The sequence below is a fragment of the Staurois parvus genome, unplaced genomic scaffold, assembly GCF_062004578.1.
Source record: "Staurois parvus isolate SC_StPar_1 unplaced genomic scaffold, SC_StPar_1.0 ptg000132l, whole genome shotgun sequence".
Lineage (NCBI taxonomy): Eukaryota > Metazoa > Chordata > Amphibia > Anura > Ranidae > Staurois > Staurois parvus.
Window position 1 is genome coordinate 4,570,105 of NW_028317928.1, and position 15,682 is coordinate 4,585,786.

The 15,682-nt window shown below is 42.7% G+C and overlaps 1 long non-coding RNA gene across 1 annotated transcript; it reads left to right on the top strand.

The window, feature by feature from the left end:
• The first annotated feature begins 2,280 nt into the window (after nt 1-2,280).
• On the top strand, nt 2,281-7,585 carry LOC149466206 (uncharacterized). Its single transcript, XR_016312100.1, has 3 exons — nt 2,281-2,401; nt 5,821-5,905; nt 7,356-7,585. It is a non-coding gene; the product is annotated as an uncharacterized LOC149466206 (long non-coding RNA).
• Nucleotides 7,586-15,682: the final 8,097 nt, after the last annotated feature.

Below are 15,682 nucleotides of genomic sequence, written 5' to 3' on the forward strand. Positions count from 1 at the left end.
GGGGTTGATTCACTTGTGTTGGTTTATTTGCTTCATATGTATTTTAATAGTAGCGCTGCACCAATTTTATAGTTTTTTTTTTAATTACTATGATTACTGTATACATGTCACATCACTATAATGTAGTACAGGGGAGCTGTACCAATAAAAACTCTGTAAAAGTATAGATAAATAAGTGGGGTGTAGCGCTCAAAACAAATAAAAACAATATGTCCACATATTTAAACGCATGTGAATGCGTAAACGGATATAGAGTCTGTATCAAGAAGAAATATAGCAGATGAACTTGTGACTCCAACCAAAAGTGAAAAATGCGCACTCACCGGAAGCGCATAGATAATGCGCATATATATATATAAATTTCCAGAGTAGATTGGCCAATCCGGTGAACTTTATCCTATGGTGCAGTCATCAAGCCCTTGGAGAACGGTGTTTAATTCCTTGACCAGGAGTTCCTTCTTTAGGCTTATGAGGTAATCAGCCTGTATACGGGGCTCCTGTTCCTCCAGATATTTTGGGTTCTGACAGGTACCTGTGGGCTTAATAGCTCCAAATAGGAGCCATAAAAAAGGTGCCCATAGTGTAGTATGTTAATGAACTTTTATTTGCAGTACCACATATCACAGACAGGGTATAGTGATATACAATAAAAAAGCACTGTACCTTCATTTAAAATAGCCGCCCGGGCTTCAATCCAGCACCAGGTGGCAGAAGTGTGCTGTACTGTCTAGTTCAGGGGTGGGCAAACTTTTTGACTTGAGGGCCGCAATGGGTTCATATATTGGACCCGGGGGCCGGACCAAGAGTAGATGAATGATGTGTATGTGTCATCCATAGTAAGAATAGTAATATTCCCCCATAGTAAGCATAGTAATTAATCCCCCATAGTAATTCATCCCCCATATAGTAATTCATCCCCCATAGTAATTCATCCCCCATATAGTAATTCATCCCCCATATAGTAATTCATCCCCCATAGTAATTCATCCCCCCTATAGTAATTAATTCCCCATATTAATTCATCCCCCATATAGTATTTCATCCCCCACAGTACTATTCCCCTCCAAGTAGTAAGCCAAGTCCCCCCTGTGTCAATTAACTTACCTTTGCTCCGCGCGTTTCTCTCGCCGTGTTCCCGCGCCGTTCCGATCTTCAGGGCAGACTGTGAGAGGAGCCTAGCTCCCCTCCCCTCACGTTCGTCACGCTGCCCCGCCTACACACATCCTGACAGCCACATCCGCGGGCCGGATAAAAAGGTCCGCCGGGCCGTAGTTTGCCCATTGCTGGTCTAGTTCCTCCTGAGGCCTTTCGTGCAAATAGCACTTCATCAGAGGGAGAACCAAGTTGGATTGAAGCCCGGGCGGCTATTTTAAATGAAGGTATAGTGCTTTTTTATTGAGATATTCACTCTTTTTGTCCACTGGTACATACGCTCTGAAGGAGCTTCAGAGCACTGTGCCGTGTCCAGAGACTCCCGTGTGCGGGAGTGACATCAATGTGGCTCGGCCAGTCAGGCGTCCAGAACCAGGAAGGAAGACTGGGTGAAGATGGAAGCCTCTGCAGTGGGTACGCCGCACTGCTAGAGGGGTTCGTTTTAAGGTAAGTCCTGCATATGCATCCTAGCACATTATGACATTACCTTCCAGGGGATTTTTTTTTTCAAGTTGCAGTCTTCTACTGCTTTAAGCCCCTTACACACGATGAGAATATTGGACGATTGATCATCCATTTTTTTTTTTGAATGCTAGTCTCACTTTGAAAGTAAAGAGGTTACTATAGTTAAGAAAATTCTCGTATGACAGAAAGAAAATTTGTAAGTGATGTAATGTATTTGTATTGTATTTTCGGACGAGAACTGTACTGATTAAAATTAAAATTGTACGATCTGGTCTCGTGCAAGAAAAATATTTGTGCTCGTCCCTTCAAATATTTTCTGATGAAAGCTGTGTACTAATAATCAGATTATCATACGATCCGTTTAAAACTGGTATTTTTCATATGATTTGCTGATCGTGAGTACCAGGCTTTAAAAAAGATCACATAACTATCCAAAATGACTCCATGCTACTGTATAGGAAAAAAATAAACTGGAATTCCACTTAAATTGATTTATTTATTTTTTAAACTCTACGTAGCAGATCAGGAGATATCTAAACTCCTGACTGGGTGCTGATATTTATCCTACACTGGAGGCTAGAAGATAAATATTTGAATGAATACATATGGTATCAGTTACATGTACCTAAGAAAGTTGTGACTATTAAATCAAACTTTAATTAAAACTTCTATTAACTCAACTTGCTTGTCTGCTAATATATAAGCCGACCCCGTTCTTCATTGCGTAGACCTTCACTGAAGTCTTCCAGCTGTCTACATTCTCAGTACCAACTGAACCCCCCCGGTAAGTACTGTCTATGCTGGAATATCATTATCCTATTATTATTCCTAGTACTGTATAATTGTTGATAAGGAAAGAAACCTTCGTATTCAGATTTCAGGTAAAGTTGAATTGCCTCTGTTTTAGTTTGACTTGAAATGATGGTAAGGTTCCTCATATCATTTTCCCCACAATGGCTTATTTTGCACAATGAATGTTTTAGGTAAATCCTCTGCCCAAGTTTCTTCAAACTTTAACTACATTTGAAATGTAAAGGAGGAATCCATTGTTGCACTATAATGGTCACTAAAGGGTTATGGTCAACTAAAAGTTCTCTAAAGTTCCTCCACAGCTCGTAGTGGGGTCCTGTAATAAGTCCCCGTTAGCAGTCTGATCAGTGGTCCTTTCTCTAACTTTATTTTCGGTACTTCTTAAACTTTGAAAAAATACCTTTTAGGGATGAGAAGTGTTTAAAGATAAACGGTACTTATTTACTTGTATAAAAATAAAAAATGTGTTTGTCAGTAATTTTGTACTTAATTAGTAAATGTAACAAAATATAAAACCTAATAAATATAAAGTTTTAGCAGAAACAAAAAATCTTTGCTTAAATCAGATTTGTGTGTGCAGATTTGTGGAAATGTGTGTCCGGATGTTAGAGAACAATTCTGGTACAGAGCAGATACTACATGTTGCACATGGTGTCATTCAAATCTTTGTTACCAGCTGACCAGTAGAAGAGGGGGATGGGATATTGCCCTTCAGTACATAGTAAAACCTAACATACTTTCACTGAATTGCAATATCAATCATTTGACCCAAATATTATTACATATTCTATCACAGTTATACATATATGTATGCCCTTATTAGGAAATAGTACAGTAGAAAGCTATTTCTATTCCATATAACGATCAACCATTTTCACATAATTTCAATAGAAACAGAAAAGTGATGGCAGAAAAAGACCGAGTGGTCCATCTAGTCTGCCTGTTTTGTGTGTGTGTTTTTTTTTTTTTTGGGGGGGGGGGAGGTTGTTAACTTTTTTGTTAATAGTCTCATTCTCCTTCTCTATAAACCTGGAACAAATTAAAATCATAGAGACCATTATCTGGGGACTCTTCCCATCCATACAAGAAAAACCTTAATGAAACTCTTAGTCCAGTTAGTAAAGCAGATTCATATACAATACAATTATTTTCCATCTAACATCCTTTAGCACTACTTGAGTGAGGCCCAGAGTGGGTAGACAAGGTGAGGCAAAACGTATTTCTGTTTAAGATAGAAAGCCCTGGAAACCATAGACAATGGAGACTAGAACTTTGGTTCTTGTGACCCAGCTCTTATGACACCTAGGAACCCGCTGTGCTCTTCCTTTTGGGATTGAGGAACAAGATAGGTCAAGACCCCCAATTATTTATTTTATCCATGGGTAGCCAGATCCAGTAAGGTCCATGTAACGGACATGTAAAATTTATTGTAAGGGACATGTAAGATTTGAGTGGAAATATGGTATCATAGCCATGACAGGTTGAGTAGATTAGATTATGTCAGGCCCTTTCATTGCAAAGGTGTGTGCAGGAACAGTCTGGTAATTAAGGATGTACAGTGAGCCCCTGGGCAGTAGGGAAATGAACAGAAGGTACAAACAAATGGTCTGGGATCAGATGTGTATGTATACACAATTACTCAATAGGCCTTACAGACTCAATCATCATTTAGCATCAATTAGCGTTAATTAGCCTAAAGCCAGGCCTCCTGGAGGTGACGCCTTTGTGTTAATGAGATTATCACCTGCTGGGAAAACCTGTTTAGGAATTTGTTATAGGAGACAGGACGGCTAGGTTTATGTATTCATCAAAGGGGTATGTTTAATCTCTTATAAAAGATGAAATATTAGTTGGAGAGAGATGGAAATGCTTCCTTTGTGCAGGCCATTCTGTACGCTACATTTGCATATAAGAATCATATTTGTGGCTTGGGGAGGAAGCTGTCAGGGCAGGGGCCGAGGAACGGACAGGCAGGCCTAACAATGTAACGCACTGGCTGACGACAACCACCACCCACAGACCGAAGTCCCTCAGGGCGCGGAGTCTAAGTCCCAGGCTGCCCTTCACCAGGGCCCCTGATGGTGGGGATGGACTTGACGCAGCCAGGAACCAGGTCGCGGCCCCCGAGACACCTCAGCTGCGGTAATGGCCGCCGCCAATGGCGTGTAGCTGGTGGAAGAGACAAAAGAGTAGTCAGACAGGCCGGGTCAACAACAACAGGACAAAACAGTACAGGACAGCAAACGAGAATCACAGGTCACGAGCCAGGTTCAGCAACAGAGGGTCAGATCAAAGGAGAATACAAAGAATAGTCGAGTCACAAGCCGAATCAGATACCAGGAGAGTCACGAGAGGGTAAAGTGTTATTCTGTCTTTTTATTCCCTTTTATTTTATAGTAATTAGTCATTTGTGTGTCTTCTTATATCTTTTGTATTTCTGTAACTTTTTATATTTTGTACATTATTTATGCACTGCCCACTTTGGGAAATTAAATCTTAAAATTAATTAGTGAACTTCTGTGTATTTAAGCACATGCTCATATCTTCGGAGAGACTAGATCGGAGAGATTAGATTGGGTTATATTGTATTGTATTTTAGTGCCTCGGTTAAGCTCATTGCCAATCTGTATGCAACTGCACTGTGAATGGGCAGATTGCACGCAGATTGCAAAGGTATCAGATCTGCCAGACGGAGATCTGTGTGGTGTCTCAACAGACCGTTCTGCGGATAAACTGTTGGGTGGTGGCAGGCTACCTTTGTGGTGCGTCTGGTGTGGGGGTGTGTGGACAGTGGAAGGGTTATCAACACCGGGGTTCAAGCTAGGATAGCTGAAGAGACCTTAGAAGGGTGTGTGATTACTAAGCTGGTCCTCAACTCTAATCAGGGCACCAGGTTGTATGTAAGATCGTATCTGCCAGTGTGTGGTCGACCAGCTGGATTGGAGTGGAGTCTCCATCTGGTGGTGGCCAGAGGTAGTGCGGGCTGTGAAAAGGTATCACGGCTGGTCTTATATACGGTTTGAGATATTTAAGTGTAAATCCCTTTATTTTCCCCTCTTTACCACCCTGTCGCGGCCGCACGCGTGCGTCACGGTTAGCTAGTCGCTGTAGGCATGGCGTGTGGTGGACACGTGACAGGGTGATCGTTTAACGGATCCTTGACAGTCCAGAAAGCATCAAGTAAATCCATGTCATTAAAAAATACACTCAACCTGCCCATAACAGGTGCCAGGTGTATGCAATCCTTTATGATGATTTCGAGCAAACATTGTACTTTTTATTGTAATGGAACAACCATTTTATGTGCACCTAACAATAGGGGGCCTAGTAATATTTTTGAGTCATATTTTCAATTTTGTCTTCTTTTTCTTTCTATGAATCCAAATTATCCAGACAGCTCAAAGATGTTCACCTTGAAGAAATCCCTGTTACTTCTTTTCTTTCTTGGCACCATCAACTTATCTCTCTGTGAGCAAGAGTAAGTATGTAGAAGACTTTATTTTAAATATAATATAGATTTCCAATACTCTAATAGGTTCTATAGTCTAAGTGTGCATCAAGATACAAAACTCTCCACTACTTGTTCTCTCCATCCTAAACAATTACCTGTCCAACATATGCAATATGTCTACCACACTGTGCATTACAATCCCCTGTGCCTTTAATAACAAATCTTGCAATTGTGCCACCTCGATTCCCCCCCTCTGTGAGAAGTGCACACTCACCACCATCCAGTGACCTCTATATTACTAAAGGTCAAGAAGCACTGCAGGATAGTGAGTATCCTCCAAACCAGTAATGCCACTCCGCTATAGCTCTTCCCCAATCTCCATTGTTCTTGATGCATCCATCCAGAAACACAAAACCATCAAACCAAAAGGAAAGAACTACAGTATAGTTTTAGTATCTTATTATAAAATGGATGAAGAAGGTAAACAAAAGTATTGTACTCACATACAGTAATATTGTGCCCAAGTTCAGCACTGATGTAGACGGTCTGTTACCAAAGAACAGTCACACCCCCTTGTGTTCGGCGTTCCACTGACCGGAATGGTGTAGGCTGGAATTGACATCTACTGGAACTGGAGGTGATGATTGCCATGGGACCCTGGTAGTTTTCACTTCCAGTTCCGGCTTTCATTGGTTATCTGGCCAGCCAGTGGATGCACCAGCTGGTAGCTCAGCTCTCCCGGTGGGATGAGAGAGCCCAAGCAAGGGGCAGAAGGCAGCAGAAGGGGAGGTCATTCCCTTCCACTGCATGTAGAAGTTAGACGCAGTGATCATTATCATGTATGATATAGGTAAAGTTGATCCAGGGAATGTCCGATTGCCTCTTAGGTGATCATAAGGAAATTGGATCATGCTTTGCTGGGTTTTTTGCCTTCCTCTGGATCAATTGTGGGTATAGGATTTTAACTTTTTTTTTTTTGTTGTTGAACTAGATGGCCTTTTGTCTTTCTTCAGCCAGACTAACTATGTAACTATATAACTATCATTATTACATGGATGCTGCCTGCTGACTCTAAAAAGCAACACCAGGGTGACGCCTGCCGATGCAGGCATCATCCCAGTATACCGGCTGAAATTCCAGGTACATCACTGGGAATGAAGTGATCTGATGAATAATTTTTCAGAATGTCCACATGAATTAAATCCTACTGGTGTATGGTCAGTTCTAGCTGTGTCCAATTACTGATTAGAAATTTCTGTGCGGTAGCATGAAACACATCAGAATGCTGCAGTTGGCTATTCAATAAGAGATTCAAGTTTCTGACATCCCGATGGGCGCTATTCCTTTAATATGTTAATGTGGTCATGGAATGGTAGTCAATGAGGCTGAAAAATACACATTTGTGGTCCCAGTGAAATGCAGTTTTTGTGTCATAATCAATGTTGCTTTATTTACTGATTACTGTGTCTTCTCCCAGGAGAGATGCCAATGAAGAAAGGAGAGATGATGAAGATGGAGGGGATGTTGAAGTGGAAAAACGATTTTTAGCAGGGTTGGTTAAAGCGGCCGCTGGTCTTGTGCCCACAATCATGTGTAAAATACAGAAAACATGTTGAAACGTGAATTGTAAATCATCTGATGTGGAATGTCATTGAGCTAATTGCACAACAGATGTCTTATAAATAATAAAGATGGAGCATACACTGAGTTTTTTTCTTTTTTTTAATCATTTTTATATCAGGAACCCACATTAGTTGGGGGGAAATCATGTCCTTAGTGCACTTATCAGCTCCCAGTTGGATTCAGCAGCCCCACTGATCCGGAGAGATCCTCCACTTTATCCAATCAAGATAAAAGCATACAGAATGGATCAGTCGGCACTTACTCTTTATACTTTTACTTTCTCTTTAATAACATTTATAGAACATTTTCCATCCAGCAAACCGCCATCAGCAATGCTCACTGGAATTCATGGCAGCAATACTAAAATTGTTATTCCCGTATAAGATTAGCTGTATAGGAGGAAACTTCCTCTATTTTAAAATTACCATCGTTCTCTGTCCATGAAACACAGCAGCACACTACGTATAAAGCTTTCACTGTACAAATATGGCCAAATGCTGCCATTCTGACATGTCTGCAAAGTGAGTTGAGTTACCCCTCCCCCCCGGTCACACTGATCCCGACTTTGAAATCATGCAACTTCAATATAAGTCGCATAAATTCAGAGTTGAGGTGTCATTGCGATTTGAGGTGTGATTTGCAAGATATCTGACACAGATGTATATGCAAACCACACCAAAAGTAGTGCATGCACTACTTTAGAAATTGGTGCGGCTCCAACCAAGTTGGAACCGCAACTATATGACTGCTCTGATTGCAGACAATAGGGTGCAACTTGGCAAGTCTCATGGCATGCAAATCGCATGCCAAGTCACACCCAGTGTGACTGGGGACTTATTCCTATATTGTCAGGTGCTGTTAGACTGCCCACCACTAGATGGCTCTGTTCCCAATATATCATGGTAAGGGGAAAGTTATAACAGGGTGTTAGCTCCTCTTTTAGGAAAGTCTTTTCTCTGGTGATGTCATGGGTGAGTGCCCATTTAAATGTCAGCGTACTATTTTTCCACACCTGTTTGGTAGACCCATTAAAGCCGATCTACAGATCGCACATCTGAATGTTGCACCTTTAGAGCTGACCAAGAACCATTCTAGTCTCCTCTTTTATGCCACGATAGCCACAAAATGTTGAATGTTGCACCTTTGGAGCTGACCAAGAACCAATCTAGTCTCCTCTTTTATGCCACGATAGCCAAAAAATGTTGAATGTTGCACCTTTGGAGCTGACCAAGAACCAATCTTTTGGTGTACTTTGTTCCTAAAAAGTCCACTCAATATTCTTTTCTCCATTATCAATTAATAGGGACATGGCACCTCCTACCACCTGATGATCGTCCCATTTTTCTTTTCTCAAGAACCAATCTTGTCTGCTCTTTTGTGCCACGATAGTCACAAAATGTTGAATATTGCACCTTTGGAGCTGACCAGGAACCAATCTTGTTACCTCTTTTATGCCACGGTAGTCCCAAAACAAACAATTGCTAGGCCTTGGAAGACACCAACTTTTTATACTCCTATTACTAAAGCTATGGTCACTTAGTCTATGGTACATGCACCATGGACCCTGAAAGTGTCGGGTATTTTATACCTTGTGTTTCACTGGGTTTCAACCATTGTGGCTGCCATTGTTCTTTAGTTCCTTCTTGGACTCTAAATGCTGATCCCTTGTTGAGGGACCCACATCTGGCTCCACTTTGTTCTTGTGCATTGTTCTTGACAACTATTCTGTTGCAATGGCATATTCATCCCTCAATAAATATTTTTGAACCTTGAATGTCAGTGTAGGAGGGGCCCGAGGTAGACAGGGCATGGTCATGAGATACTCGAGTACTGCTGAAGATGTAGTCCCTGCAGAGCTGAACTAAAGTGTCAGGGCTGGATTTACATCTCAGGAGCCTATAGGCAGAGAACTCAGAAGAGCCCCCTCCCTCAAACAAAAAAAAGACAGTAAGAACGACTTTTTTTCTTCATAAAACATTTGTATATGTGTGAAGGAGAAAGCTGTTGACTTTGATGTAAAGGGGAACTGTAATGTAAGGAGGTCTCTGGTCACCAGAGCCTTCCTTACATGAGTCTCCAGAGATCCTCTCACCATAGATTCCAACTTTTGAACTTCAGAATGAGGGACAGTTGAGGGTGGAAGTGTCCTGCAGCATGCCTAATGCACAATGACACAATGGGTGTGGTCAAATACTTAACAGTGGGAGGGGCTTAAGGGGAGTGGTTAAACAAAACCAGGGCTTTCTTGTACCTATAAAATATGCTGATTGCTGTGCCACAAGCAAGAGTCTCACGGACACAACCCCTGGTACAATCATTTCAAACAATAAATAAAAAGCTTCCATTACAAATGGATTTTCTCAAAATGTGGAATGTTACATAAAGTGGGGAAGGATTCAATAGTGCATTGTGTACAGAGTGCGGGGTCAAGGAATGTGTTATGTACAGAGTGCAGGGTTCAGGAATGTGTTATGTATAGAATGCAGGGTCAAGGAATGTGTTATGTACAGAGTGCAGGGTTCAGGAATGTGTTATGTATAGAATGCAGGGTCCAGGAAGGTGTTATGTATAGAGTGCAGGGTTCAGGAATGTGTTATGTACAGAGTGCAGGGTACAGATATGTGTTATGTACAGAGTGCAGGGTTCAGGAATGTGTTATGTACAGAGTGCAGGGTTCAGGAATGTGTTATGTACAGAGTGCAGGGTTCAGGAATGTGTTATGTACAGAGTGCAGGGTACAGATATGTGTTATGTACAGAGTGCAGGGTTCAGGAATGTGTTATGTACAGAGTGCAGGGTTCAGGAATGTGTTATGTACAGAATGCAGGGTTCAGGAATGTGTTATGTACAGAGTGCAGGGTCCAGATATGTGTTATGTACAGAGTGTGGGGTTCAGGAATGTGTTATGTACAGAGTGCAGGGTTCAGGAATGTGTTATGTATAGAGTGCAGGGTTCAGGAATGTGTTATGTATGGAGTGCAGGCTTCAGGAATGTGTTAGGGGAAAAACAAAGTTTTTCCCCTAGTACAGGTGAAACAGGGGCATTGTCATGAGAAAGATGAGAGATATGAGACCGAACAATGCAGAAGAGCTGAAGGCCGCTATTGAAGCATCCTGGTCTTCCATAACACCTCAGCAGTGCCACAGACTGATAGCTTCCATGCCACGCCGCATTGAGGCAGTAATTGCTGCAAAAGGGGCCCAAACCAAGTACTGAGTACATATGCATGCTTATACTTTTCAGAGGTCTTGTTCTATGTACAATCTTTGTTTTATTGATTGCATGTAATATACTAATTTTCTGAGATTGTGGATTTGGGGTTTTCATGAGCTGTAAGCCATAATCATCACAATTATGACAAATCACAGCTTGAACTATCTTGCTTTGCATGTAATGAGTCTATCTCATATATTAGTTTTACCTTTTAAGTTGCATTACTGAAATAAATGAACTTTTGCACGATATTCTAATTTTTAGAATTTCATCTGTATGTAGTGGGACTTTTAACCAGGGCCAAATCTAGACTGTCTGATGCAGGGGTGCAGTAAAATCTCAGGGGGGCAGAGAATGTGAGGTCAGTAGGGCAATGTACAGGGTGCCAGCAGGGCAGAGGATAGGGTGAGCAGTTTATAGGGCAGTCTACAGAGGTCATTAGTTTGTAGGACAGTGTGCAGGGGGTTATCAGAGCAGAGGACAGTGTGCAGGGGGTTATCAGAGCAGAGGACAGTGTGCAGGGGGTCAGCAGAACAGAGGACAGTGTGCAGGGGGTTATTAGAGCAGAGGACAGTGTGCAGGGGGTTATCAGAGCAGAGGACAGTGTGCAGGGGGTCAGCAGAACAGAGGACAAGGGTCAGCAGGGTAGAGAAAATGTGTTGTCAGGTCAGCAGTGCAGAGGACAGGAATCAGCAGGGCATAAGACATTGATCAGCAGAGAAGGGTACAGAGTCTCAGCTGGCAGAGCACTCAGCAGGTCTCCCCCTCCCTTCCCTACACTGCATGCAGTCTGGGTAATCAGCTATCCTGCACCCCACACAGCACATAGCCGAGATCAGATTCCTTTACAGACACAGCATCCATCTGTACAGTGTTTAGCTGACTACAGATCGAGGCTGTGTCTGTAAGGAAATCCGATCTCAGCTGTGTGATGTGAGGAGAGGGGATATACTGAATGCCCTCAATTCATGTCTCAGCATAAATCTCTCCTCCTCAAAAAACAAAAAAACAAACAGTACTGATCAGAACACTCACCCCCTAAGCATTAATTCCCTCTGCAAGCCAACAGCACAATGTAATAAATCCTCCTCCTCCTAGTCCAACCCCCCCCCCATCACAAAAACCTATGGCACTCAATCCAACCTCCCAGCTCAAATCTCTAATTCCCCAGCACAAATCTCCCCTACCCAATAGAATCCGCCCCCCCAGCACACATCTTCTTTTCCTCAAATTTCTTATTCTCGCATCCCATCTTATTACTTTTCCCAGCACAAATCCTCCCTCCCCACCCAGACCCCCCAAATTCCCCTTCTTAGCCCAAACCCCCACCCCCTCTTAGCAAAAACTCCCATCCCCAATCCCCCCTCTTAGTACATATTCTCCCAATCCCCCCTTCATGCGCATATCACCCCCAAACCCCCTCATAGCACATATCCCCCCAATACCCCTCCTAACACATATCCCCCCAATCCCCTCTCCTAGCACATTTCCCCCTCTTAACACATACCCCCCCAATCTGCCCTCCTAGCATATATTCACCCAATCCTCCCCAGCACATATTTCCCAATCCCCTCTCCTAGCACATACCCCCTATTTTCACCTCCTTGCACACATCCTTCCCCTCCCCTCCCCCTAATCCCCCTCCTAACACATACTCCCCAATCTCCCCTCATAGCACATACTGCTCAATCCCCCCTTCAAGCTCATATCCCCCAATCCCCCTCCTAGCACATATTCCCCCAATCCTCCCTCCTTGCACATATACCCCCAATCCCCCCTCCTTGCACATATCCCTCCTCCATGCACATATCCCCCCTAATCCCTCCTCCTTGCACATATTCCCCCAATCCTTCCTAATTGCACATATCCACACTAATCCCTCCTCCTTGTACAAATCTCCTCCCCCCAATCACCCTCCTTGTACATATCCTCCTTAATTCCTCCTTCTTGCATATATTCCTCCATCTTACACATATACCCACCTCCAATCCCTCCTCCGTACACATTTCCCCCAATCCGCCCTCCTTGCACATATCACATTCAATCCCCCCCTCCTAGCATATATTATCCCAATCTCCCCCCCCCCAGCACATATTCCCCAATCCTTTCTAATAACACATACTCCCTCTTTTCACCTCCTAACACATATTCTTTCCCTCCCCCCCCCCCAATTTCCCCCAATACATATCCCCCAATCCCCCCTCATAGCACATATTCCCCCCAGTCACTCGTCCTTTGACATATCCTCCCCAATCCTTCCTCCTAGCGCATATCCCCCCCAACACCCCTCAATGCACATATTCCCCTCCAATCACTCCTCCTATTGCATATCCCCCCAACACCCCTCCTAGCACATATTAGGGATACCATCCACTTACTGCAATATCTGGATGGTATCAAACTATCTAAGCAGTACTTGTAGCAATCCATGTTGAGGCGTTGTACAGTTCTATCTCCCATGACAAAGGCTTACTGATCATTAAACATATACTTTCTCAGTCATATAGACAAAATTACAATCTCAATGAATTCATTGTTTTGGTGTTGGAAAACAATTTGACCCACAATATTTTCAATTTTGAGGGTTTCCACTTCTTCCAGGTACAGGGCATAGCGATGGGAACATGTTGTGCCCCATCCTACATCAATCTGTACCTCTTTGACCAATGAGGAATTGGGGTCACTGACAAGCCACATTACGATGTGGTATCGTTTCATAGATGATATCTTTCTCATATGGGAAGGACCCCTTGATCTACTCTTTCGATGTGTCCAGGCTAGAAGATCCCACTTTGAAGAAATATATTGGCAACTACCCAGAAATAGTGTTCAGGAAATCTACATCTTTACGTGATAAACTAGGTAAGAGTCGTTACATTCCCTGTCCATCACATTTAAAAACCCGTCTTGCAGGAATGCTTAAATGTAACCAATGTAATTTATGACCCTGGATTAATTCAGACAAACTATTGACCCTACCCAATGGAGAGACTTTCCTCCCAAAATTCTGTGCGGACTGTAACATAGAAGGTGTGGTATATCTGATGACCTGTAAATGCCGGGCATTTAATGCTGGTAAGACTCTTAGGACGTTACGACTCTGACTTTGGGCCTTCTGGACTCTGAGTGCTTGTGGCAATTACACATGGCCTTGGAATTTTTTCTTATACATTATGAAGCTGAGAAGTCTGGGGTTTGTGCATGTGCAATTCTAAATACATATACTCCCCCTTCTGATGGGGCTATTATATACTACATGAAGTCCTCCTGATATCTGCCTAGCTTGGGCATTAAGCATTACAAGTCATTTGTCTTATGTATTTCTCCTGGGAGACTCCTGACATGGACTTGGATGTGCGGAATCTTTGCGACTCCCCTTTGTGGAAAATCTGGTTTGGGATGCTGGTTGGTGATGTTGGTGGACATAAAAAGAAGTTTTTAATTTATTGGTGATTTGGAAAGACCAAGAACAATTGGATGGTATGTAACACATGTACTGTACTGTATGAGAATGTAGTTCTCTCACTCCTATAATTGCGGACGTGGATTCTTATTGTTCTCTAATGTACCCATAGAGCTCTTTTCAGACATCCTTCTCCTCTTCTCTCCATCAGTTGAAAAAGGAGGATACATTTCCACATCAAGCTTGCATCGCCTGTTCAGCCACCTTATATATGGTGTTTTTAGCCTGATGTGTTCTTTTGTGACGATCCAATGTTTTTTAACCATTTGTAATAAAAATGATGACATATTTTTACTTTGGTGTGTTGCCTTAAAAGTCCCACTACATACTAGGGGAAAAACTTTGTTGGCATGCGGTACATAACACATTCCTTAACCCTGCACTCTGTACATAACACAATCCTGAACCATTCACTCTGTACATAACACATTCCTGCACCCTGCACTCTGTACATAACACATTCCCGAACCCTGCACTCTGTACATAACACATTCCTGAACCCTGCACTCTGTACATAACACATTCCTGAACCCTGCACTCTGTACATAACACATTCCTGAACCCTACACTATGTACATAAAACATTCCAGAACCCTGCACTCTGTACATAACACATTCCTGGACCCTGCACTTTGTACATAACACATTCCTGAACCCTGCACTTTGTACATAACACATTCATGAACCCTACACTCTGTACATAAAACATTCCTGAACCCTGCACTCTGTACATAACACATTCCTGAACCCTGCACTCTGTACATAACACATTCCTGGACCCTACACGCTGTACATAACACAATCCTGGACCTTGCACTCTGTACATAAAACATTTCTGAACCCTGCACTCTGTACATAAAACATTTCTGAACCCTGAACTCTGTACATAACACATTCCTGAACCATGCACTCTGCACATAACACTTTCGATGAACCATGCATTCTGTACACAACACTTACCTGAACCCTGCACTCTGTACATAACACATTGGATGAACCCTGCACTCTGTATATAAAACATTCCTGAACCCTGCACTCTATACATAACATATTCCTGGACCCTGCACTCTGTACATAACACATTCCCGAACCCTGCACTCTGTACATAACACATTCCTGAACCCTACACTCTGTACATAAAACATTCCTGGACCCTGCACTCTGTACATAACACATTTCTGAACCCTGCACTCTGTACATTACACATTCCTGGACCCTGCATTCTATACATAACACATTCCAGGACCCTGCACGCTGTACATAACACAATCCTGGACCTTGTACTCTGTACATAAAACATTCCTGAACCCTGCACTCTGTACATAGCACATTCCTGAACCATGCACGCTGCACATAACACATTCGATGAACCATGCATTCTGTACATAACACATTCCTGAACCCTACACTCTGTACATAACACATTCCCGAACCCTGCACTCTGTACATAACATATTCCTGGACCCTGCACTCTGTACATAAAACATTCCTGAACCCTGCACTC